The sequence below is a fragment of the Panthera uncia genome, chromosome X, assembly GCF_023721935.1.
Source record: "Panthera uncia isolate 11264 chromosome X, Puncia_PCG_1.0, whole genome shotgun sequence".
NCBI classification, from domain to species: domain Eukaryota; kingdom Metazoa; phylum Chordata; class Mammalia; order Carnivora; family Felidae; genus Panthera; species Panthera uncia.
In genome coordinates, this window is record NC_064817.1 from 3851915 (window position 1) to 3879280 (window position 27366).

General features: G+C 46.0%; 1 protein-coding gene across 1 annotated transcript in view; it reads left to right on the plus strand.

The window, feature by feature from the left end:
• Nucleotides 1-1071: 1071 nt before the first annotated feature.
• Nucleotides 1072-27366, plus strand: part of STS (steroid sulfatase) — a 130091-nt gene continuing 103796 nt past the window's right edge. The window contains exon 1 of the mRNA XM_049643357.1: nucleotides 1072-2088. The gene's annotated coding sequence lies outside the window, so the exon portion shown is untranslated. The remainder of the gene's footprint in view (nucleotides 2089-27366) is intronic.

Here is a 27366-nt window from a genome sequence, read left to right on the forward strand (position 1 = left end):
CTCGGATTATAGTGGTGTCTCAAGAGACTTACGTTCATATAACTTTTCAGAGTAATAGCGGAACCATCACTGGTACATATGTTGTTGCTGTGTATAATTGTTGGAGCAAACTACGTCCCTTATTTTCCTGTCTTTGTGATCACACCCCTTCAGTGATTATTGGACCAGTGCCCTCCAGTTTCTAAACTTCGACACTTGAGATCATCTCATCCTTTGTGGTGGAGGGCTGGGTGGATGATTCTCTGTGGTAGGGGCTGTATTGCACATTGTAGGATATTTAACAGCGTCTCTGGACTCTACCCACTAGATGCTAGTAGAACCCACCCAATCATGAGAACCGGAAATGTCTCCAGATACTGCCTAATGACCCCTGTGGGCTGAAATCACTCCTGGCTAAGAACAACTCCACTGCTGTTTTGAGAAATGTCCTCTGACCATGGGCTTTTAGGTTCTCCTGTGCTGTTTTCCTTCTGCAGGTAGGGTTTCTTGTGGCAATACCACTGTGAGAGGCATTGTGACTTAATCTCCTTTGACGTGTTTCTTCTTCTTCATTAGTCACCGAGGATAGCAGGCACAAAGTATCAAACACGGGTCAAAGGGTTTCCGTGCTGATGTCTCAGCATCTATTTTCTGTAAATAAAAGGGGTGGGCAACCGAAAGGAAAACACCGACTTGCGTCTTCCCTGTTTCACAAGGGGTGGGGGGGGGGGTGGGTCACCCAGTTGTTCAAATCCATATCCATATGATCTTTGTCTCGCCAAATAATGTCATGGAGAGTCGGAGGAAGAGATGGCCCTGCGTGGTGGTTCTGTCATCCCAGCAGTGGGAGGTTAAGGATCAATGTTGACAGCACAGCATCCCATTTCCACAAGAATCCAACATGAAATGCCATGCCGGAAGATGCAGGAAGATTGATTACAGTTTCAAATGCCATCTCGGGGGGAAAAAAATAACATTTCTGGGACACTGATTGAACCTGAAAAATTGTTGTTGGAGGCTTAACTTCAGTGAAGCAAGATCTATATGTGTGAAGATCTATAGAATAGTGGTTTTTCTCCAATGTGGTGATCTCTTATGCATATGACGTATCAAGTGGGATGATACTTCATATTTTACAGCATGAACGATAGACTTATACATGAATTGTTTTAAGGCATATGGTAGTTTTTGTCTAAATGTCCTCAACTCAAAAAAATAAGTATGTTCTTCAGTAGATTCAAAGTCATCTTCATAGAGTGTAGGATTCTATACCAGAAGTTGAAAAACTTTTCCTACCGAGGCCTGATAGTGAACATTTTCAGCATCGCAGGCCAGACAATCTCTTGTGCAGCTACTAAACTCTGTGCCATAGCACAGAAGCAGCCACAGATTATAAGGAAGCGAATGCATGTGTCTGTGTTCTAATATCCTTTCGTTGTGGACTCTGAAATGTCAATTTAATATACTCTTCACGTTGTGCAAAACATTCTTTTCTCAACCATTTAAGAATGTGAATAACATTCTTGTTTCACTATAAAAACAGGTGGGGGACAGTCCTGCGAGCTGCAGTTTGCAATCCAAGTGCTATTTGGAAAATATTTATTGACAGCTTACTACGGCACATGAATGGCCTCTGCTGTCTTGATCCTTAGAGGCTGTGGGACGGACAGATACCAAATAAAAAGAAACCACATATATAAGTTATTGGAAATAGTGATAAATGATCTTCAAGGGAAACAAGATACTATGACAGTGAACCATGGAGGGATCTATTTGCTTTGTATTGGTAATCAGGGGGGGGCTTCTCTGAGGTGGTGGCTAGTCAGCTGTGACGTATAGCTAACCAGAGTTTGGGCAGAGAGTGGAAAGAAGAAACGTGTGGGAAGGGAGATCCTCCCTGCAGGAAAGAGCATGTTCCCCTGCAGTTTTTCACCATGTGCTCATTCAGTGTCTGACTCTTCTTCCTCTGAATGAATTCACAGGATGAGCCTGGTGCCCCTCATCCGTGTCTGCTGAGGGCCCCTCACATCAGTGTGCCCGCACATGATGCTGTCAGGAAGCTCAGATCCTTGAGGACAACTACCCAAGACGGTCTTCCGTTGCTACAGGGTGAGTATAAGAGGTGCCCGCATACGTCCCTTCCTTCCGAATGGATCACTGCCTGTTCACAAAGTGCTTGCCTCGCCCTGAGCATTGGTAAATCATACCTGAGTACCTGGTGACTTTAAAATGGTGTTGTGGAGGGTCTGACATGCCGGGGGCAACAGGAATGTGGAGCACACCTGGCCCTTTTGTTCAGAAGGGACTTGGGGGCGCCTGGGTGGCTCAGTCGGCTAAGCGTCCGACTTCAGCTCAGGTCATGATCTCGCGGTCCGTGAGTTCGAGCCCCACGTCGGGCTCTGTGCTGACAGCTCAGAGCCTGGAGCCTGTTTCGGATTCTGTGTCTCCCTCTCTCTCTGACCCTCCCCTGTTCATGCTCTGTCTCTGTCTCAAAAATAAATAAACGCTAAAAAATTAAAAAAAAAAAAAAAAAGAAGAAGGGACTTATCCCACGAGAGGTCACATTTGCCAAAGGGCGGCATCCGGGGGTCACACGTGCTTTCTTGGAGAAAAGCGGTACCGCCAAAGAGGGCAGTGTGCACTGATAGGAGAAATACCCGTGATGGAGGGGAAGGAGGAGGGGGGAAGGGAAGAGCACCTCACGGAGGGTGTAGCTTGATGACACTCTGCCATGATGATGTCAAGATAGGCACTGGGAGGCAATCAGAGCCCATCCTTGTCCCCCGTAGCAGCAGGCTCAGAGAAGTCTGCACGGAGATGCTTTCCAAGAAGATACGGGTTCACATTGGTGTGGGAAGGCCCCCAAAGATGGAACTGAGTCGTGGGGTCAGAGGTCCCTGGGATTCGGATCCCAGCTCTCTCAGGAAGCTGATTAAGGACTCTGTGCCCAGGTCTCCTCTTGTAAAATGGGGGTGCCAAGGACAGGTTCCTAGGGTGACTGAAGAGTGAAGGATGATGTTTTGGGGGGTACAGCTATGGTGAATACTGGGATGACGCTGCCAGCCAAGGTGGGAGGTGTTGCCGACTATGAGTCTGGAGTTCTCTCTTGTCCAGGAAGAGGGCGGACGCAGAATTGAATATGACAGAAGCTAATGTCCAGGAGGAGATAAGAGCCCCAAACGGGTTTCATCTCTGGATTGATTGAGCTCACAAGATATTAGCAAACAGTCTGGGTGGGGGTGGGGAGGTAGGGTGGGCAAGTGGTGTTTGTGATCAAAGGATATTGGCACCGGAGGGAAAGTAATTTCCTGCAGGTGATACAACAAGTTACTTTAGATCCCAGTCCAATATCTTGCTAGCTCACCTCGGGCACTTTCGCCCCGTGGTGGCGGCTTTCTGCCCTAAGCTGTTCTCTAACCCATTTATGTAAGTAGAACCTACTTCCCCACAAGTAGGCCCTGAATAGATCTCCAGAACTCCAGTTTGGACCATTGCATTGCTGATGACAGGCAGGCAGTTCTCCAGTGGACCGGTTTTGCCCCCGGGGGTGGCAATCCGACACATCTGGAGGCATTCTTGGTGTCGTAACTCTGGAGGAGCTTTGCTGTTGGGATCTGGTGGGTGGAAGTCAGAGGTTCTGCTGACAGCACATAGGACAACACCCCCGCGGACTCAGACCCAGCCCTGAGCATCAGCACTGCAGAACTGGACAATCCCTGCTTGTTCGGTACAGCAAGACATTTCAGCTTCATCTTCTCTTCTTCCTTCGTGGAATGTTCAGCGGTCTTTTACTCTGAGGGATCTGCGGTAGAATAAGAATTAAAGAGAACAAAAAGAGAAAGACGTTTTAGGATTTTTTTTTTTTCTCTATTAAATTGAAACCGCAGAGCAGACGATTCTCCTACCACAGGAAACGTCCATGGAGGCTTAAATCCTTGGCTTATATTCGTGCTTAATGCTTAGCAGCTTAACAGAGTTATTTTCTATTGTGGTTTCTGTAATTTGTTCCTTAAAAGGCTCGTTTGTTCCTTCTCTCCAGTTCAGACACAGACTTTTCGGGGGTTTTAAAGAATAATTTATTTTCTAAACTTATTGTTAATGCAGGAGCTGGCTTGGAGTTCTGACATAGCTTTCAAAGCCTTAAGCACCTGCTAAGTAGAGTTTTATTTTTATTCCCCTAGAAACTAACTGAATGTTTTGCAGGGAAATACTTTGAGTACTTTTTTTTTTTTTTTTGTCATTTTAGTCTAGAGGGGACATTGACATTCTTTGGACCCAGCAACAAGAGCTCAGAAAAAATTGACAGACTCAGTAAGCTAATGAAAAGTATGCAGCTGAAAAGGCTCATGATTAATTCATGATAAACTAATATGGCATTCATTATTCTTCCTTAATGTTCTGATGTAAAGTGGGAGTCTTTCAGTGGGGGCTAAAATATCTGTTCCTAAATACCTAATAACAATATCCATTATGTCTTACCAACATAAAGCCATCCTCATGGGGTATTTTAATGTACTTCACAATTTAAATTCAGGGTTCTTGAGTACAGCATATTAAACTTTTCCCCTCTCCCTAAGTGGATTGGTGATAATCAAGAAAATACTTTTATATAAGATATTCCTCCGTTTTCTCCTCCAAAAAAAAGGCTGACTGAAAGTAAAATAAAGTTTGCCTATGAAACTGAAAAAATTTCCTTTTTATGACACATCTTGTTACTTGACAAGAACTGCCAGCAATCTCTTGATTTATTCTGTTTAAATATATACTAGGATAGTAATTTTTTTTAATCCTTTGATGATAACGAACGCATTTTTCAAGGGGATTGTAAATCCTTAGGATATTTTGTGGCAGCAAACACCCATGATAACAAGCACATTTTGGGGTCAAGATAATCCCAACCCCCCCAAAAATTATGTTGATTGTGTTTTGTGTCTCAGAGATAATGAATGAGGGAAGGTTCATTATCAGACACATTGTGAGAGAACACAAAGCAATCTGGAGATTGTACCGTTGACCAAGGGATCATGGATAGCGGGGCACTTTGGTGTCACGTTCCTCCTGATAGCAGGCAGCGAGAACAGAAAATAACCCGTGTAATGTCCCTACCAAAAGCTTTCAACTGGAATCCGTTCACAAGGAAACGAGCAGACAAATACAGAATGTAGCACGTTGTCAAGGACAATTGACCTGGATTCTTCCAAAATAATCAGTGTCATGGGAAGCACAGAAAGGTCAGGGACAGTTCCAGATTTAAGAAGATGAAGAGGGGCACCTGGGTGGCTCAGTCAGTGAAGCGTCTGACTCTTGATTTCGGCTCAGGTCATGATCTCACGGTTCGGGCGCTCGAGACCCGTGTCAAGCCCTGTGCTGACAGTGTAGAGCCTGCTTGGGATTCTCTCTCTCTTCCGGTCTCTCTCTGCTTCTCCTCCACTCATGGACACGAGCACATGCACTTGCTCTCTGTCTAAATAAATAAACTTTCAAAAAGAAAAATAATAAAAAGATGAAGAAACACGATGACAGTACCTGAATGTGGAGAGGGTCCTGGACGGGGGAAAGAAGAAGCAGGTGGTACAATTATTTGGGGGCTGTCTGGGCGGTGAGTTGATTGACTCAGTGTTAGTCCGCACAGTTGTTCTTGTGGTGTTGTGTTTATGGAGGAGGTGTCCTTATTCTGAGACACCCACGTGGAACTTCCTAGAGGGTCAAGAGTTATCCTCTGTGCAGCTTGCTTTGAAACATCATGAGATGAATACAAGTACATTTCTTATCCTTTCTTAATTTTCTGGTGTAGAACAAAAATACACATACGTATGTGTGTGTGTACACGCACGGGTACACAGAGACAGAAAGCAAGCAGCTGTGGCAAAATAGGGACAGCAAACCTAAGTGAAGTAGGATACGTGCATTCGTGTGCATGCTTTAAACTTTGTGTGTGTGCTTTCGACTGTTCTGTGAGTTTGGAAGTTTTCAAAAGTGACTTTGGGGGAAAACAGGTTATAAAGTTTTATTTTCCTTCTCCTGTTGGAGATATTTTGGTTCCACTGATGGTGTGTTTAAAATTTTGTACAGGACCAGTTTGTTTTTTAAGTTTTTTAAAATTTATTTTGAGAGAGAGAGAGAGAGAAAACAGAGTGGAAGAGACAGAGGGAGAGAGAGAATCTCAAGCAGGGTCTGAGCTGTCAGCGTGAACCCTGATGCGGGGCTCAAACCCACAAACTGTGAGACCATGACTTGAGCTGAAGTCGGATGCTCAAGTGACCTTGCCACCCAGGTGCCCCAGTGTTTATGTATTTTTGAGACACAGAGACAGAGTGAGAATGGGGGAGGGGCAGAGAGAGAGGGAGACACGGAATCCGTAGCAGGCTCCAGGCTCTGAGCTGTCAGCAGGGAGCCCGACATGGGGCTCGAACTCATGGACCTCAAGATCATGACCTGAGCTGAAGTTGGATGCTCACCAGACTGAGTCCCCAGGCGCCCCTCTTTGGTAATTCTTGTGCCACCTTGCAAACTTCCTGGGCCCCGCCCCTTTTCCCAGACAGGATCCACATGGAGCTTGATCGCTAGTGCATTCCGTCCCAGAAGTTGGCTCAGGATGTGTATGCATACTGGTCCGCTTTATACCTCCAGTTCTGCCTTTGTGGGTGCATGGTCTGCCGAGGCAGAGTTTAGGCAGGTGCTGAGGGTCTGTACATCTTTCGCCAGAGCAGGACGGTCAGAGCCCATCCAGCTCCTTGTTGGTAAGCACAGTCTGGCTTCAGAATTTAGAGCCAAAACTTTATCGTACATTTTTAAAAAGCACATGTCATAATACCTGAGGAATAAAACACTCCAGTTTTAGAACACATCTACAGACAGTCTCCAGCCAAATACTCAAGTTGCAATCATTACATCCATTCTAGTGAAAACACGTCAAACGTGAGAGCCCATATGCAGTGCTGGGCACACCGTTCCCGTTGGAACTGTCAGGGCTCCTCAGGCTGTGACCCAGAACCTTCTCCAAGCCTGGGGGGAGTGGTCCAACTTGATTCTACTCACTTCCTGCAAAGCAACACTGACTTTCACATATGTTGGACTTGTTTTGTTTAATGTTCATTTATTTTTGAGAGAGAGACAGAGCGTGAGCAGAGAGAGAGGGAGACACAGAATCCGAAGCAGGCTCCAGGCTCTGAGCACTCAGCACACAGCCCCACACAGGGCTGGAACCCACAAACTGTGAGATCACGACCTGAGCCGAAGTCGCACGGTCGACTGACTGAGCCACCCAGGCGCCCCCACATGTGTTGGACTTTCTTATGGACAGAAGATGCTTTGACTCACAACAGTGGTAAGTGCTGATTTCTCTTCCTGTGCTGTGTTATAACCGAGGACCTCTGATGCCGAGAAATGTGTGATAATTTACATAAATACGACATGGGTCTCGGGTGGCTCCTCCGGTGGCCTCCTGGGTGGCTTGGTCGGTTACGCATCAGACTTCGGTGTAGGTCATGATCTCGTGGTTCGTGAGTTCGAACCCCACATCGGGCTTTCTGCTGTCAGCACAGAACCTGCTTCAGATCCTTGGTCCCCCCACTCTCTGTGGCTCCCCCTCCACCCCCCCCACCTCAAAATAAATAAATACACTTAAAAAAAAAGACGAGGTGGGTCCATCCGTGGCCTCAGCTGTGTCTTAGGCACAGTTCCATTAGCATTACTGTCTGGCCACGGGGAGTGAGCACAACACCAGGGCCACATGCATTAGTTTGGAGGACGTGACATTTAGACGCAGAATCTTCTCATGCTAATAGATCAGCAATCTCTGTGCATTGCTTCTGAGGTGACCCTTGTCTGTCCATCCACACGTCGGGCCGAGCCATCCCCCCTCACACGTGTGTATCACGCCGGCCTCCTGATGGTCTGTGTGCACCATCAGCAGTCAGAGGTGCCTTCTCAACACCGAGACGTGATGCTGCCTCTGACCCTGTTGGAGCTCTCCAGTGGCTCAGGGCGGACAGGGTTCTGGAACCAGGGCTGGGAGGGAGGGTGTCCGTGATGGGACTCCTACCGACCTTGCCTTCCCCAGGGATCTGCCCCTTCCACCCGCTTGCTCTCTCTGCGCTCTGCAGACACGTTGCATTATAAAGTGCTCTCGAGTCAGGCGCTTGTTTCTTCCTCCTAAGGTCAACCCCACCCCCACCCCCCCGGACCAACAAACTTCTGGCGGTGGCCCTCTAGCTACGTGACGTCCCCCCTCCCCACTCCAGACACTCGTGCCCCATGTGGAGCAGTAGTCCCTCTCGGATGGGATCAATGGCACGGTCTCGATGCTTTGAGTCACGTCTGTCTCCGCAGACACATCGCAGGGTCTCCGAGGGCAGGAAACCCACGATGCTCCCTGCCGTGTTGTTGATGCTGCAGGCTGCCTTGTTGCTGTTTAGGAAATAACTACTTGTTGAAGACATGAGTGAAAAAAGATGGTTCTGGGACGACTGGGTGGCTCAGGTGGTCGAGCATCTGACTCTTGATTTTAGCTCAGGTCATCCTCTCACGGTTTGTGGGTTCAACCCCACGTTGGGCTCTGTGCTGACAGTGTGGAGCCTGCTCGGGATTCTCTCTCTCCCTCTCTCTCTGCCCCTCACCAGCTCACTCTCTCTCTCTCTCCCCCTCTCAAATACATAAACTTTTTTAAAAAAGAAAAAAAAAAGATAGTTCTGATGTCATATCCATTTTAAATTATGTTCCTTGGATTTCAGTCAAATAAGGTTACTTGCAAAAAAAAACAAAACAAAACAAAAAAATCATCACCTTTCCGATACAGTTTGGCCTCTAACTTACCCCAATGGAGAAAAGAGTCTTTAACTGGGTCTGGGGCGGTTCAAGCTTCCTCTTTGCCAAATATGACAGAGGCTAACACCTGTTAAAGATGATATCCTACGAACCTAGGCAGGATCCCTTAGAGGAGTGAACGCATATCACTCCTGGAGGAAGCATGTAGCCTTTTTTCTTGAGGCAAAATTTTAAATTAAGGTCCCTGAATTTTCTGCCATGTTGCACCCCATGTGCTTTCATTGTGTAGCTGACGACAGTGAGGAAGTGTGGCAGTCACTTCATCTACACTGCATGTGGGGTGTTCTGTTGTGATGGTCTTCTTTGCCTTTGAAAAGTTCCTGGGGCGCTTGGGTGGTCAGTTGGTTAAATGCTGGACTTTGGCTCAGACCATGATCTCATGGTTTGTGGGTTCAAGCCCCCTGTTGGGTTCTGTGCTCACAGCTCAGAGCCTGGAGCCTGCTTTGGATTCTGTGTCTCCCTTTCTCTCTGTCCCTGCCCCACGTGTGCGTGCTCACTCTCTCTCTCTCAAAAATAAATAAACACTGGGGCGCCTGGGTGGCGCAGTCGGTTAAGCGTCCGACTTCAGCCAGGTCACGATCTCGCGGTCCGTGAGTTCCAGCCCCGCGTCGGGCTCTGGGCTGAGGGCCCGGAGCCTGGAGCCTGTTTCCGATTCTGTGTCTCCCTCTCTCTCTGCCCCTCCCCCGTTCATGCTCTGTCTCTCTCTGTCCCCAAAATAAATAAAAAACGTTGAAAAAAAAAAATTTTTTTTTAAAAATAAATAAACACTAAAAAAATAATAAAAAGCTATTAAACTCTCCACTTTCGGAGTGACTTCCGTAGAAAGTCGACTACAATACAGTTTCAAGTATGAAATACGATATTATTTGAAGTCAGGAAGTAATCCATACCTCAGTTTCACATTCTTTGTCATCTGTCCGTATAAAATGTTGAAAGACAGTAATAAAGTGCTTATAATTAGATTGATTTTATAATGGAGAGGCACAGCCCTCTAATTTTAAAACAATAATCGGTCAATGACGAGCGGTCTGTGTAATACTATTTCTACCTATACTGTTTCACTTGAGATCTTTTCATTAAATCTGTACTGTACTCCTATATGACTTTATATCCATTGGTTTAGTAAAATCAACTCTGAGTGGTGCCTGGATGGCTCAGTTGGTTGAACGTCTCGCTGTGGATCAGATCATGGTCTCATGGTTCCTGAGTTGTGGCCCCACATCAGGCTTACTGCTGTCAGCACAGAGCCTTCTCATGATCCTCTGTCCCCCTCTCTCTGCCCCTTCTCTGCTTGTGCTCTCTCTGAAAGATGAATAAACATTAATAAATTAAAACAAGATAAACTCGGAATATGACAGCAGAATGGAAATTTGCCCTCGAATATCATGGTTTCCTAATATCTGTCTTTTGTAACTTCACATGTGCATTCTGTCTTTGAATTCTACCTTTTTATAACCACACGTCAGTCTGTGGGAGTCCTTAGATTTTTGCAGTCTGTTTCCAGACTCTGGGGGGATTTGCTGAATGTGTTTAATTATGTAACGTTTCGTACTGGATGAATGGGGAGCCGGTTGGGTTTAGTTGTCTGTCACGTTTATTTATTTCAATATCTAATATTCAGGGTAGGGTTTGATCAGGTGCATGGTTAATGTATACTCCCAAGAGTGGGTCAGATGTCATCTCCTTGATTAGTTATGTTCTTTGTTTTGTAAGACAGGCGTCAAACTAGTTATTCTGAGGGTAGGAAACCTCATCTGCAGAATAAATTTGCCTCGGAAGGACATTTGGCTTTACTAGAAATGGAAAATTTCCTCCTAAGGTCCTTAGCTTATGACCTTACCATCCAAGTGTAAAGATAAGTGTGTTAAGCATGTTTAATAATGCTGAACATCATAGCGATAACTAAAAGCAATTTTGATTTCCTGTTCAGATGGAGTTCACATTTCCAGTATCAGAGAACTTTGTGAACTTCAATTTTCTTTTTTCTTTCTTTTTTTTTTTTTTTTTTTGAATACTAATGATCTTTCAAATATTATTCTGGGTCATCTTCATTAGGAGGGTCAAAAACTGTGGATTAGTCTCCAAGGGCTTGTTTTCTTGTTACTAATTTGAAAATATTATTTCAGTAACAGTTTTTTTCTCATCAGCGTTCTTTCATAACATTGGAAAGCATGAAGGAGCCGTGAGGTAACTCCCTCAAGAGAATTTTTTGCCAGACTTGCAGGAAATGTCCAAGTTGTATGCAGTGAGTCTAGACTCTCAAATCTTGAGTTATCTTATGGCATGTGTGGTATAGAAAAGCAACGTGTCGGCCATCCATGTCTCACTGCTGTTATTAACAGACTTCCCTTCTTTCTCCTCCTGTCTCTGGATGTTTGTTGGGTCCAACATGGAAAATGGTGGGAAAAGATGGGGAGAGAGAGGAAGGGGGGTAAACTTGTTTTTGTTTGTTTGTTTGTTTTTACGTAATGATGGCAATGACTCTCCAAGAACGAGAATGGATCCATAGCATCCTGGCGAGCGCATTTCCCTGGTGCCGAGTCTGGTAGTGTGAGCTTCCATGGACCCACACCAAGAACAAAAGTTCTAGAAGAGTCTGCAGCCCGTTACCTGCACACACCTGCAGCTCCGCACCTCTTAGCCTTCCATCATCTCAACCACTTTGCTCCTTTTCCCCCTAGCACCCCCATTTCTGCTGCCGCTCCTTTGTGGTTTCCGTGTTCAGAATGTTCTAGAAGGGACGCATTTGCGGTGAAGTGCTCTGAGTCAACAACAAAGATACTCCTAATTTAAGAATGTTCTGAACATAGAAACCCAAACCTGTTTTGTCTTCTACTTAGCCTCTCTCTCTCTCTCTCTCTTTCTCTCTCTCTCTCTCTCTCTCTTTCTCTCTCTCATACACACATACGGAGACATTTTCGGGCAGAGTTAAGGTTCACTGAGTCATTGTTTATAGCTGCAGACTGAAGGCATCAGCCTCTTCACGTCCTGGGAAGGATGGATGTCACATTCCATCCTTGTGTCCATTCTGGATGTGCTGCGGGAGGATGCGTTTTTCTCGGTAGTGATCTACCCACGAGTTGCTGGTCCTTGTGGTTTGCGGGGGTGTGGGGGTCCCCCCAGCTTAAGGGAGCTGTCCTGGAGGTTTGGTGCACTTATCTTGGGACACTGACGTGGATGCTATTCATCCTGCCATATGGGCTGCGGGGCCATGGAACCAGCCATAATAAGAGAGCAGACAAGAGTTTGGAGACTGAACGTGAGGCCTCCAGGCTCCGGGCTTGTGGTGTTCTGTGGAGTCCTGACTGTTGCTTCACAGGTTGCAAACTCACAGTGTCTTCAATATGAAACAGTCACTGTGCCTTTTCTCTCTCTCTCTCTCTCTCTCTCTCTCTCTCATCATTAGACACTTTGGTGGTGGTTTTCTTTCTTCCCAGCAACACATACCCAAAAGATGGTGACAAAGACAGGCGAAGGTTGCAAAGCTATGCCAGATACAAGCATATTAGACCTGTGGTTTTAGACCTTCAGCATTTCAGACGCGGTGCTGTTGCAAACAGAACTTTCTTCCACAAGGGAAAAACTCCAGAGATGCGAAATCTGTGTTAATTCAATTCTCTGCAGTGAGTGTGTATTAAGCATTTACCATGTGCTTGTGTGGAAAGAATAAGCACTTAAAAAGATTTCTCTAAAAAGAGAATCTTGCCTGACAAGGGCCAGCTGCACAGCCTTAGAACGTCATGATTTAAAAATCAGAGCTCATCACATTGAGGTTGTCTCAATTAGGGTCTCTTCAGGCTTACTGGAAGCATAGATTCATTGTCTTTTTACTCCCATTAGTGCAAATTATCATATTTGAGGTGTTTTATAAATTTAATTGTGACATTATATCCATCGGCACAAAGCCAGTATGATTGAGTTGCACTCTGTGGACTTTTTTTTTTTTTTTTCTGATTATAAAAATAAGTAGAACGCTTTGATAAACACAAGAATACATTTAAAAATTATCTAAAAACCCCTGCTTGGTCCCACTCACTCAAAACTGATTATAAATGAAGTTTTATCATTTTTCTCTACAAGTAAATACATGCATAAACCATACGTATCCATGTAGTAATATGAATAGTTGTTTGTTTTGTTTTTTTAATTGTGATCATGCTGCCATGGGGCGCCTGGGTGGCTCAGTCAGTTGAGTGTCTGACTCTTGATTTCGGTTCAGGTCACGATCTCACAGTTGGTGAGTTTGAGCCCAACACCAGACTCTGTACTGACAGCATGGAGCCTGCTTAAGATTCTCTCTCTCCCACTCTGTCTCTCTCTGCCCCTCTCCTGCTCGTGCACACTCTCTCTCAACATTAATAAATAAACATTTTTTAAAAATTTGTGATCATGCTGCCTTTGTTTAATGTCAAGCTCTGCCTTTTCCACCCTAATGTTACACTGTAAAGTTTTCTTTCGTGACAAGATATTCTTCAAAACTCAAGAATTTTAAGGGCTGCGTAATGTTTTATTGTGTCACTTATTTGTCTTCCCCCCATGCTTGTACCTTCACACATTTCTGAGGTTGATAGGAATGTGTTCTTGAATGGCATGCGTGCCTCCCTCAGTATTTTCATAAGAGAAATTTGTAGAAACAGAAGTGCTGATTCAAAGAATGTGACGCCATTGAGATGCTTGATCTCCATTGTCAGATATGTTCCCGAAAGTCTGTCTGAGTCTGCATTTCCGCAACCAGTGAGCAAGGGTCCCCATTACGCTTCCTGTTGTCAAGGCACAGTGTCATCACATCCCAATATTTGCCAAATTGGTAGATCAAAAGGAGCATTTTCCTTGCCTGTTAATTTTAATTTTTGATTCCTGATGAGATTAGATGCTTTTCATGTTTCTATTAACTTATAGTTGATTTCTTGTTCGTCATGTGACATTTTTCAGTTAGGGTGATGATTGTTACTCTGTCCCCTCCTGTCTTCCAGCCCGCTTTTTTCTCAGCCAATTCCTTATCACATCCTTCTCCATTCTGACATGATGGGTAATAATGACCTATTTCCTTTGAGCTACTTTGTGGCCACACACACTCTTTTCCACCCTAGATTCTTCTCCCAGACCGTGTCTGGAGCCTGTTTTTGTAGGTAACGGGAGTGGGCTTAGACTTGCCAGGTGCCCAGTCCTCATGGAAACAGGAAAAAGAAATAAATGGGGCTAGAAAAATCACATGAATGCTGCTGGGTCTCATAAGACAGAGTCTTGAGCAAGTACGTGACCCTGCAGCCTAGTGAAGAAGGGTAAATTTTGTGCTCAGAGACATAGCGCCCATCCAGTTGAATTACATGAGAAGTAAAGAGTGGTTTTTGCTGCCTAAGCGCCAACATCCACATTTCACGGTAAAAAAGGGAAGAGATGGGGATTTAATTATTGCAATTATTATTAATCATGTTTGACTTGTTCCCCCAAGATAACTGTGACACTCGTATCCACTCTCGTTTGGGGACGCCAGTGAAGAGAGCGTAACAACCACAAATGCAGGCAATTGGGCGTGAATGCTCTCTCCCTAGACCAAATAGTGGATCTCAAGTTGCAAACACTTGGCGCAGGACGTGTGCACGGGCTCTGTTCCTGGGCCCCCACACCTGGAGGCTGCCGTGGAGCTCCAGGTGGCAAATTGTTTTGCCTTTGGATTCTGCGAGTTTGGGGATTTTGTCTTCTTCAGTGTGGCTGTTGGAACAGCAAAGCCACACTGCGTGTTATGTTTTTGATGTAACCCGTCCCCCCCTCCGCATGCACTTACGGTCTTTCCTCTGCCCTCAGTGCCCTAGGATTCAGTGATCATGGGCTTTTCCCCCGGGTCTGTTTTCAGTCACGGCTCTGGACACACTGTCTTCTGTTCAGTATGGACATTCACATCCCTGACTTCTGAAACTGTCTTGTGTTACTGCTTTGGAATTTACACACACCGCCCCTGCATGTTTTTTCTTTCTTTTTTCCTCTGCTTTGATGCCTGCTTATGACATTCTTGTTTCATATTTTCTCTGCTGTTCTCAGCCACCTTGCTCTTTATTCCACTTTCCTTTGAGATGCTCTACAATTCTTGTACCCAGCTGAATTATTTCATCATCGATCAGGTGCTACCTTTCCAAAACTTCTGTTTTCTTCTCTAAATGTACTTTTTCCAAAGCACCTTTTGTTTATCTACTGATTGATTGCTGGATGATTGAAAGATTTTGGTTTGGGTGGTTTTGTTTCTGACCTTCATGGTAAGGACTCCTTTCAAATGGATTCTGGTCCTTTGCTCCTGTTTATAGCGAAGAGGGAGGTTCTGCAAAGCTGAGTGGAATCTGTGCAAATTGTGCCAATGGGAACACTCACTCTGGGTCTCGCCTGTCAGATAGCTGGCCTTTCCGTCTGTGACCTGCAGCTGTTATCTGGGAACGTCCGCTTTCTGCAGAGAGGAATCCTGTCTTGCAGACAGTTGGGACCCTCAGGAGAGGTCCCTGGCCATGTGGACCTCATTTCAGGATGGCGTGCCCCTCTGTGCACACCCTGTTTTCACTCTCTCCTGGTTCCTTTCTCAGCGATCCTTCCCATGTCTGCTTGCCACTCTCCAAAACCAGTCTCTTCTTTCTGACTGCTTATGTCCAACTGGGTTAGTAGACGATTAACATTTCCTTTTTGGATTTTTAAGTGGTATTTAGAAGCCACTGATTACGATGCATCTGCATTTTTAAAAACTTAATGTTTAAAATTAAATTTAAAACCTTTTAAGTTTTAGGCTTAAAATTCTCATTTGCTATAATCCTGTCTATAGAATAGCAATATCCGTATCCCTCTTGGACAGTGAGAAAGTTGAGACCCAGAACGGTTAGGAAATTTCCTGAGAACCACACAGGAGACGTTTTATTGCTGATGCAGTAACCAGTTTACTCTGGCTCCAGAGTTGACGTTTACTAATTTTTGTCTGTGGTGTATGTTGCACCATAGGACACTGCCGAAAGTTATTTTTGACCTATACGAATGGTCGTTTCCACTGCCAGATCCTAATAGTTTCGTAAAAAGATCTTGTCCCATTTATCAATAATTAAAGCTTTTCCTTTCCATCACAATGATAATTAGTGACAGTAATAGCATAGTCCAGGAGCATTGACTAAAAGGCATTGGTGCCCCTGTGTTGAATAAAATCTACATCCTAAGTTGAAGGAAGAGCTAACCAAAGTTTCGCTGAAAAATTGGGTGGTGAATTTACTGATTATCTGATAGATCACACAGACCCAGTGGTTATCAGGGAAAATCATTTATTCGCTTCGCTTTGGCAAGCAAATTGATACTCTCTTCCTGTCATCCATTTTGAGAGCTTACGAATTTTCTTAAAAATGACACCTGTTCTCTCTTGTAAGGGAAACACATTTTTAAGAGGTGCTGACTGATTTTTCTGCATCACTCAGGACTCCACATTTGTATCAAGAAGACAACAGCTAACACACTGTGCTCATCTCCCCTTAGCACACGTGCGTTGTATCCACGGTGTGTTCAAACGTTTGCATGATGTGTGCACAGCACAAGGAGCAAGGCTGTACTGACAAGGGGAGGGGTGCACAATACTGATTATCTTCAACAACTGAATCAGATTCTCTCTGTAAACTTTCACGCAGAGGAAGGACTGAATTTATAGCTTTGCTATTGCTTGAATTCACAAATAATAATTTTAAGTGTGTTAATTTTTTAAAATGACGTCAGAGGGGCGCCTGGGTGGCTCGGTTGGTTGAACATCCGACTCTTGATTTTGGCTCAGGTTGTGGTCCCAGGGTTGTGAGTTCGAGCCCCACATTGGGCTCTATGCTGACAGAAGGGAGCCTGTTTGAGATTCTCTGTCTCTCTTTCTTTGCCCCTTCCCCCATCTAAAATTTAAAAAACGATAATTAAAAAATTAATTTAAATGATGTCAGAAAAAGGCCTTCTGAAATAGAGGTGAAAACACCAAACCCTAATTGAAGATTTCACCCTATACCACAGACGTAGTGTTTGACAGGGATATTTAGAACTCAGACTATTTCAACATTTTATTCCAAATTGGAGCTTTAACGAAAGAAGGATCAGTCTACAGAAGTGAACTTGCACATAACTGAAGAATTATTCTCTAACTTGCTGGAAAGAATAACTTATGTGATAACTTGGGGCAGGTCCAAGGTTGCACATAGCTGTTAAACATCATGAGCTTTGCACAAATCAATGCATGACAAGTATTTTCTTCTTTTTTTTTTTAACTTTTTTAAATTTATTTTTGAGACAGAGACAGAGCATGAACAGGGGAGGAGCAGAAAGAGAGGGAGACACAGAATCTGAAATAGACTCTAGGCTCTGAGCTGTCAGCACAGAGCCTGACGCGGGGGGCTCGAACTCACGGACCGTGAGATCATGACCTGAGCCAAAGTCGGACGCTTAACCGACCGAGCCACCCAGGCGCCCCATGAGAAATATTTTCTAACTTCAACCCCATCCCAGGAGTGGAGTGGATTGTAGGGGGGCACAAAGGGAATGGTCTCCTGGCCTCTCGAAGTTGATAGAACAACAGGAAGCTGGATGGTGTTGGAACCAACCCAGAGCTTGAAGTGCCCACTCCTGTTATGACTATAACGCCAGATACTTGCTTCATGGGTGGTGATGGGAGGGCCAAACTTAGAATACAGTGTAAATAGGCATGAACAACATGGGGGTGTTAAGCCTTGTCTCTCCATGATGTCATGAGTTTCCCTCATTCCTCATCCGTTTGTATTTTAAGTGTTTCTCTTTGTTTTCTTTGTAGTCATAAAAGCAAGACTTGTTTAATATTTAAAAAAATCTAAAATCAGGGAAGCATTGGGAAAAAACACCCTAATCCCATCACTGGTACTAAGCACTGTAATTTGTGTGTGTGTGTGTGTGTGTGTGTGTGTCCTTCCAGAATTTCTTAGGGATGATATACAGAAATCATAACTTACTCTTTGTTCTGTTGTATGGTTTCCTTTTTTTTTTTAATTTTACTTTGAAGTAACTATAGATTCAGAGACAGATACAAAGCAGGAGTGCAGAAAGGTGTCTTGTACCATATGTTCAGGCTGACCGGTGGTAAAGGACTGTTGATTTTTGATTTTTAGTTTTTTTAAGTTTGTTGTTTGTTTGTTTGTTTGTTTACAGAGAGAAAGAGAGTGGGGGGGGGGGCAGAGAGATTGGGAGACAGAGAATCCCAAACTCCACACCATCAGCACAGAGCCTGATGTGGGACTCAAACTCACGAGCTGTGGGATCATGACCTGAGCCGAAATCAGGAGTCAGATGCTTAACCGACTGAGCCACCCAGGCAACCTAGGACTGTTGTTTTCAACAGACATATTTCCTATACTTCTAGCCCTGGAAATTCCTGAGCAGTGAAGATAATTGCTATCTTCACCTCCTGCCCTCCTTCCCCCTCCCTAACTTCCTTTCTTCTTTTCTTCATTTCCTCCCTGCCTCCCTCCTTCCTTATATTCTCCCCTTCTTTTCTGTATTAACTTTCTAGGGCTTCTGTAAGAAATTACTGCAAACCTGGTGGTTTAAGTGTTTATTTTGAGAAACAGAGAGAGGACGAGCAGGAGAGGAGCAGAGAGAGAATGAGAGGGAACCTCAAGCAGGCTCCACACTGTCAGCGCAGAGCCCAGCTCAGGGCTCAGTCTCATGAACCATGAAATCCTGATTTGAGCCAAAATCAAGAGCCAGACGTTTAACCAACTGTGCCACCCTGTTGCCCCATCATCTGCCTTTTATAAGAACGTTTGTGTTGACATGGGGCCCGCCTGGGTAAGCCAGGATCCTCTCCCATTCTCAGGGTCCTTAACCTAAACACACCTACAAAGTCCCCCTCTTTTGTTTCTTAAAGTAAGATAGTCACAAGTTCTGAGGATTAGGACGTGGACATCCTTGGGGGTCTTTTTTTTTTTTTTTTTCCAGCCCACCACACCTTTCCTGTGTTCTTTCTGCTCTGAGGTCAGTCCATCCAGACAGTGTCTCCTGGGCCTTTATCGGATGCCCAGGGATGTGCTAATCATGGTGGATGGCATAGAACCGCGGTTCCATACAGAGAAATGGTCCCCTACTTACGGTGGTTCAACTTAGGATCTTTCCACTTCTGATTTGACTATGGTGCTAAAGCAGTCTGTGTTCAGTACAAACTGTACTTGGCATTGTGCATTTGGATCATTTCCTGGACTAGGGACATGCAATGCTGTCCTCTCTCGTGAGGCTGGCCAGGGGCAGCTCCCAGTCAGCCCCAGCATCACGGGAGCCAAGAACCAGCACCCTGACACCCATTCCATCCCCATACAAGCACCTGCTTGTCACTTGCCGTATTCAGTAGATGGCGTGAGGTAGTCAACGCTTTATTATAAAAAAGGCCTCTGTGAGATGATTGTGCCCAATGTCAGGCTAATGCACGTGTGTGAGCACATTTACGGTAGGCTCGGCTAAGCTGTGATGTTCTGTAGGTTAGATGTATTAAATGCATTTTTGACTTTCTGATATTTTCAACTTATGATGGGTTCATTGGGACATAACACCACCATAAGTCGAATATCTGTAAATATTTGGAGATAGGATACAAACATTTGTACCCATCGTATGTGTTTTCTTTTCTTCCGTAACAAACAGTGGCTGCAAACAATACCCATATATTATGCCCCAGTCTGTGTGGGTCATGAGTCCAGCCCAGGAATAGATTGTTCCTGTGCTCAGGGAAGTCAGCACGTCATCTGAGGATCGGGATCCTTGTCCAGATGCAATGGGTATTGGCAGAATTCCCTTCCTTGCAGTTGGGGTCTCAGGCCCCAATTTCCTTGTGGGCTGTAGGTCCTGGCCCACTTTTGGCTCCTAGAGGTCACCTGTGATTCGGGGCACGTGGCCCCTGTAGGCAGCTCATGTCATAGTTCTTTATTGCTTCTTCGAGGCCATCTGAAACCATATCTTTCAAGGGATCACCTAATCGCGTCAGGCCCACCCAAGATGATATCCCTTTTGGATGAATTCAGAGTCAACAGACTAGTCTCCTAATACAGGAATGCCATCCATCACATTTACAGGTCCTGTCTGCCCCTCAAGGGAAGGGGGTTACACAGAGCGTGTACAGCTGGGGGGCAGGGGTATTGCTGGCCATCTGAGAATTCCTCCTGTCCTGCCCACAGTTTTCTAGCTTCTGTCCGTTGAAACTCCTCCCTCCATAGAAGGTTGTCCCCCTTCTCTTTCTAACCACTCTTTCTGATGTCCATAGCGTGGGTCTATTTGTGGCATGCTCCAGCTTCCTGAGCGGCCCCTCATTTGGTGAGATCCCCAGTAGGCACCCAGTTGTCTGCTCGAGGCAGAGGGGGTCAGGGAGAAGGCTAGACTCCTCTTACACCCACTTCATACTGGCTTGTTCGTTCTTGTTTTTTCATCGAAGGCATTGAAGGGGTCGAAGGCATGGTCTCCAAGGCGAAAAGCCAGACTGGGTTTGAATCCAAACGTCTGCCATGTCCTTCTCCCTCCCATTCGTACTGGGGCCGCCCCCGTGTACATCCAGCAGCCAGAGAGTTGTCTGTGTGTTCCTTTGTCTCTCTGCCTATCCTCGGACCCATCAGAACCATTCGGTACTCCATAAGAAAAGCAGTAGGGGCTGTGATGCAGGTGGGCTCACATAATATCTGGCTCAGTGGAAAATTTGAACCGAGAAGGGCATGTGGTTTTTGTGCCTTCCTGCCCCAGGAGTGTGTTGTTTTACATAGATAACTCATCCAGTGATCTTGAAGATAATCCCTTGGAGATCACCAGAATACTTACTTACGTACACATAAACCACACTTCTTCCCTTTTGATGCAAACAATGAGGAATTGCACCGAATGGTCTTCTTGCTAACAAGTACTGTGCTTTAATGAATTTGCAGGATACAACTGAAATCGGCATTAATGTAATGCTTTCTATTTAAATATCCACACTCTTCCTTGCTGTTGGAAATGCTGCAGTCTAACGTGGTTTTAATCAACCTACAGGTTTTCTGTGGTTTCCTTTTTACATGTAAAGATTACATGTCTTTGACGGCAGGGAAGGAACTGTGCAGAGCCACCCTCCCGGGCCAGCCGCTTACTTTCTTGTGCATCCCATTGGGATTTTTGCTTCCCCCATCCCATCCCAGCGTGTCTGCTCTAGAGATTGTTACCTACTTTTGTTGGAGGACTGCATGGGTTCTTTTGGACCTTACAGTGTTAAGGACTTGTCTGTAACCCCACATCACAGAAGATACTATGGATGAGAATGGAGAGGGCCACATGCAGAACTGAGTGTGGGAAGGTCACTGCTTGGTGTCCAGCCCCTTTGTGTTAGGTGTGGAAATAGGATCCCATCACTGAAACTCAGAACTGACCACAGGACACAGGATGCTGTTCGGGTCTTGGCTTCAGAGGTGGGCATTCAGACACTGGAATGGGCTGGTAGCCCTGGTTAGCCAGACTGAACTCCAGCTTGGATGTCTCATTAAGTGTCTTCCATATTGGTCTTTTAGAGTTCAGGGGATGGCCCATGGCAGAGACCTCCATATCTAGGATAAATCCGAGGAGACTCTTATAAAAGACAAGCTGGCACGTTAAGGTGGCTGAACCAACATTCTGGGCTCACATGCAATTCTACAAGATCACCAGGAGATGGGAACTGAATTCTGGAATATTCCATATCTTTTAGCAAGCCCTTGAGTTTTTTTTTTCTTTTTAAAAATTTTATTAAGTTTTTAATTTTAATTCCAGACAGGCACTTGTTTTTGTCCATTTCCTGTGGGGGAGTGCAGGCGCAGAAACACTTTCCCTTCTTCCCTTCCTAGGTTCTTTTGGCTGGTCTATTAATGAAGTTGGCATAAGAAAGATTAACAGGAGAAAAATTTAATTTCATACGTACAGGGACGTGAGGGGCTCCAAGAGAGTCAGGCAGCTGAAGCGTCTGGGCTGTCCTAGACTAAGGAGAAGGGGGTCGGGGCCTGGGGCTTCAAACGGGAGGAAGGGAATTCCTGGGAAGACGGGAAGAGCAGGTGTTTGGTGAACACACGCAGAGCCCGTAGGGCACCGAGACGAAACTGAACAGACAGGCTGACCCCCTGCCCAGCTCTCCCTACCCCAGCCTTCCACACTCACCCAGACTTCCACACTCACCCAGACTCTGTCATTCTCTGTGGTGAGAGCTGTGTTCCCAGACCAGCCCTTCTGTCTAAATTCTCCAAGGCAGCTAAGGAGGAGGTAAGCAGGTCTTTCTGAGTCTTCTGGCCTCTCATTGCCTTCAGCTCAGAACAATGCACCTGCCAAAGCGGTGCATCTGGGGGAGGCTTGTTCTGAACCCCTTCAGGGGAAATTCTGCTGAATGTGACAATAAGCATTTTGTATCCATGCATGGGGTTTCCTCAGAGAGTAATTTTATTCTTTCAAAAACGTTCTTTCGGCATTTTACGTCCCTGAGGAGCCCATAAAAAAAAAATAACGTAGGCAGCCTCCCATGGAATTTGGGGGGTGGTCTCCTGCAGCCTGTGCATTTTCTCTGTAATTTTACTGCAAGTTCTCCATTGCAATCTCTGCTGTGGACACTCACGCCAGACCTGCAACCTGCACCTCCTGCAGATGTATCACTGGTGGACGTGTTTGGAGATGAGCCCATGAGAATGGGAAGTCCTCAGAGAATCTTCCTGGGTCATTTCGCCATCCAAATGAGACATTCTCTGATCTTACTCTCTGTAGACCAATGAGGGGGTGGGGGGGGGGAGTCATCTACTGTGGCTGAATGCAGACCCCCCCCCCCCAAGCTGGGCCAATTTTATCCTGTAGGTGTGGCTTCTGCACTGATTAGCGGTGTGACCCTCATCAAGCACCTCAACCTCTTAGAACCTGTCTTTCTCCTTTATGGAAGGTGGATGATGGCCAGGCCTCCATTGTGAGGATTAGATGTGGGACTGTCCTGTCTCTCATTTGCACATGGACCATTTTTGAGAGGGAAATGAGGTGTTCATAATGAGGACAACTGCCAAGGCGCTTTGGTGTCGGGATAGTGTCTGTAACATACCTGCCATGGTGTCTGTGCCATCCAAGGTCCCCATGCCATCAGAGGGGGCCCATGCCATCCAAGGTGCCCACACCATCACAGGGGGTCCACACCACCCAAGGTGTCTGTGCCATCCAAGGTGTCCACACCATCCAAGATGCCCATGCCATCACAGGGGTCCCATGCCATCCAGCGTGTCCACACCTTCATGAAGTGCCTATGCCATCCAGGGTGCCCACAGCATCACAGGGGGCCCATGCCATCCAAGATATCCATGCCATCACAGGGGGCCCATGCCATCCAAGGCGCCCACACCATCACAGGGGGTCCACGCAATCCAAGGTGTCTGCGCCATCCAAGGTGTCCACACATCCAAGATGCCCATGCCATCACAGGGATCCCATGCCATCCAAAGTGCCCACACCGTCACAGGGGGCCCATGCCGTCCAAGATGTCCACGCCATCCAAGGTGTCCACACCATCCAAGGGGCCCACGCCATCACAGGGGGCCCATGCCATGCAAGGTGCCTGCTCCATGACAGGAGCCATGCCGTCCAAGGTGTCCAGACACTCACGAAGTGCCTGCGCCATCCAAGGTGCCCACAGCATCATGGGGGCCCATGCCATGCAAGGTGCCCACGCCATTGGTAGGTGCCTGTGCCATCGCAAGGTCCTGGCTCTGCTCTCAACTCATCTTTGTCTGTGTCACCGTCGTTTATACACCTGCAGAGGTGCTGTACGTGGTGCACAGCTAGTGCACAGTCAATGCTGTTGACATGGTCCACCTGACAGCATTCACTTTTCCAAGTCACATTATTTTTGACTGATCGCAAGGGATTCCCATTGCAACATTGGAAACTCGGGCAGATTTATCTATGTCTTTCCTTTCTCAGCCTTTCCATAGAGCCCACCCTCCAAATCTTTCATGAACTCCCGTGGCCTTGTCGGCTCAAGTTGATCGAGGGCAAAAGCTACTGTCTAGAAGGAAGCACTTGATGTCTGTATGCTTTAATGGAAATAGGAGTCCGTGCAATCCTGCTCCCATTTTTTGTCATGTGTTCTCTTGGGCTGTGGAATGAAGACAGCTTACACATCAGTGGATAGCGGTGAAGAGAAAAAAAAGGCTCCGTGGAGGCAGATAAAGCAGGGTTCAGTGCACAGTTTCACCTCTTGGACTCCCGGGCAAGTGTGGAGAGTCCTGTCAGCTCGTGGTTCTCTGGAATGGGGGGAGAATATTGCCCTGGATGTCGGTGGCATGGTGACCGTCTGGGGAACTGCTTTCCTCCCTGTTGTCCTCAGAGCCATGTTGCCCCCCCCCCCCCCCCATTATGTTCTCCTCCCTTCCTTCCATGGAGGAAGCCCCATGGGAACTACATCAGCAGACTATCTTGCGTCTGGCTCTGGCACGTTTGACCAAGGAAAGCCAAGACATTGGAAGGGGAAGGAACTCGGGTTGAGGTATTCATCTGAGCCCCTCTTCCTTCCCTGCAGGGTTACCAAGGAAGGGCTGCATTCTGGACTAGGGGTGCCAGCTCTCCTCAAGAGCCCTTGCTTGCTCTGGGTGACCATTCTCTCCCCTTTGAGCATCAGGGTGGTATCATCTTTTGGGACTAGTATTGTCCTCCTGGCTTCCCTATTCCTGCCCACACCCCTGTCAATGTTTTAGTAAATTCTCCATAATTCTATTTCACGGGTATCTTCTCTTTCCTGTTGGGATGTCTCACTGATTCTGGGCTCTTCCTGGTGCCCCCAGGAAAATGGCAGCTCATTTGTAGACCACAGAGGCCATCCTTGGTAGACCCTGGAGAGAAACCATTGCTGTAACTTTGAAGTTTACATGTACAGCAGACATAGTGCAATACGTAGCTCACTGAAGTCAATCAGAGATGCTCACCCCAGTAGCTGAGTAACAGATAGACTTATCTGCCCTACAACATAACCCTTATGTTACTAATGTCTCATGGGATGGGGCAGACACACACCTGCACCACTTTTCGTGAGAATGGTGTTGGTGAACTGGCATCTGGCTTTCTGTAGATGCTAAATAGGCAGGTGTATGCTACACCAACAGCTATGATTCTGGCACCTTTATGACATCTCACAGGACAGGAAGGTTGATTTTATGTAAAAATCAAACTTGAGGGGCACCTGGCTGGCTCAGTCAGTGGAGTGTGCGACTCTTGATCTCGGGGCTGTGAGTTTGAGCCCCATATTGGCTGTAGAGGTTACTTAAAAATAAAATAAACTATTTAAAAAATCAAACTTGGAAAAAGGCTCCATCTCTGCCAGTCTAGGAGTCCCCTACACCCAAGACAACCTGGTCTGCATTAGACAAACACACAGATGCAGACTCAAGAAGGAGGGACTTTTATCGAAAGGCATTATTTCAAGTTGGAAAAACACTCCAGCCATTAGGTTTACACAATTTCAAAGCTTAGGCAAAAAGGGTTTCTCTTTCATAAGGAGAGGTAAACAAAGCCAGGGGAACCAGGTGTGAGATGTGGGATGAGAGGGTGGACAGACTGGACAGTGGATCCAAGAATGGTTTCCCCTGGGGCAGCCTGTCCTCAGGAGGGGCTGTCTGATGGCTCTGGGTTAGAGCGGGCCAAAGTTTGGGGCTTTCAGGGAAGGAGAGAAGCTGAACCAAAGTTTGACAAGTATTTTATTCTGATTGATAAGTAGGGACAAGCCATTCAGTGATTCATTTGACACAAAGAAAGGGAATTTGGGGAGTCTGTGTCTGACCTTGTCCGAGGTTGTCATGGGAGGCATTCACAAATCTTATGTGAGTCATTCGAGGAAAGGTGGTTCTTTGCAGTCAGCCATTTTCCAAAACGGAGAGGGCAGGGGTATTTCTTAACTATTTCTGACTTGCAAGATCACAGGGCTTGGGTGAAATTCAATGTCATTAATGGCAGCACTGGAACTGACAACCTTTTCTTCCATTCAGTGTGGTTGAGCTTCAAGGGAGAAAATATTCAAGGTATACCCAGAGAGAATGTGTATTTGGGTATAACTCCATCCCATTCAGTGTGGTTGAGCTTCAAGGGAGAAAATATTGAAGGGATACCCCAAGAGGATGTATACTTGGTCATATCTCCATCGCATTCAGTGTGGTTGAACTTCAAGGGAGAAAATATTCGACGGATTCACCAAGAAAATGTATACTTTGGCATATCTCCATCCCATTCAATGTGGTTGAACTAGAAGGGGGGAAATATTCAAGGGATACACAGAGAGAACATACACTTGGGCATATCTCCATCCCATTCAGTGTGGTTGAAATAGAAAGGAGAAAATATTCCATGGATACACCAAGAGAATGTATACTTGGGTGTATCGCCATCCCATTCAATGTAGTTGGGCTGAAAGGGGGGAAATATTCAAGGGCTACACCGAGAGAATGTACACTTGGGCGTATCTCCATCTTATGATCTGTTGGCCAAGCCATTTCAGCAGAGCCAGGCTGTGCATTAAAGATGGATTTGAGGGTGATGCCTTGGGGAGCTTGGGCAGGCCGTGTTTCCAAGGAGAAGGTTCCTCCTGGGAATATGCTCACTAAACTACTGGTAAGCAAGCATGGAAGGAGGAGGATATGTGAATGATGTTCCCATCTCCTTGGCCATCAGCCCATGTTCCTGACAGGCGAGCGGCATCTGGGAGATGCCTTGCAGATAAACATGTCTTCCAGAGAGCGCTCTTGCTGCTTTCCAGCTTGAAGCAGACCAAGCTGGGAAGTGCAAGGCAGCTACCTGCTTCCGCCGGTGTTCTCTTAACACGCGTTGTCCTGCACTTGCGTTTAAAATCTGTTGTTGCTTGATAATTTCCATTGATTATAATGATTTTCTGTGATGCTTAGCAAGGGAAGGTTTAGAAGGGGTTATAAATGGGGCTAATTAGTGAGATGCAAATCGCTTTTATGGCTGTTTCCAAACATTTAAATGACCCATAATTAAATTATGTTGTCAAATTATTTGTTAATTATCATCTTCCTATTGAGTTTATTTCATCAGGAGATCCCGTGCACAGTCTCACGGGCAGAGCAAGGAGTATCGTGTAGATGGATCCATTGCAGAGAACAAAGAGAATGCCTATTTGATTGGGTTTCTTTCTCAATGGGTACACGTTCGTGTTGTTATTTCCACTTTGATCTATCTTAGATGATGAGTTTACTTGTGGACTGACAGTATCTCCTGGTTGGGAAGGATGACAGCAGTCACTTTGTTCAAATTCCCTCCTTCTCCACCAACTAATCCCTGCCACAATATCCCCGACAGAGACAGATGGGGTTTTTCAGTCTCCTCCCGGTCGTGGCTGGGGAGAGATGCCATGTGACAGGCTGATCATTTCGTGGTTTGGCAGCTCCTGTAAGATTGTCTTCCTTGTTTTGGACACTGTCCTGGCTCGGGCCTCAGAGACAACAGCTAAATCTTTTCTGTCTTTTGCATGCTGCTACTTAAGCAAATTTAAAGGCGATTCGTGTGTGTGTGTGTGTGTGTGTGTGTGTGTGTGTGTGT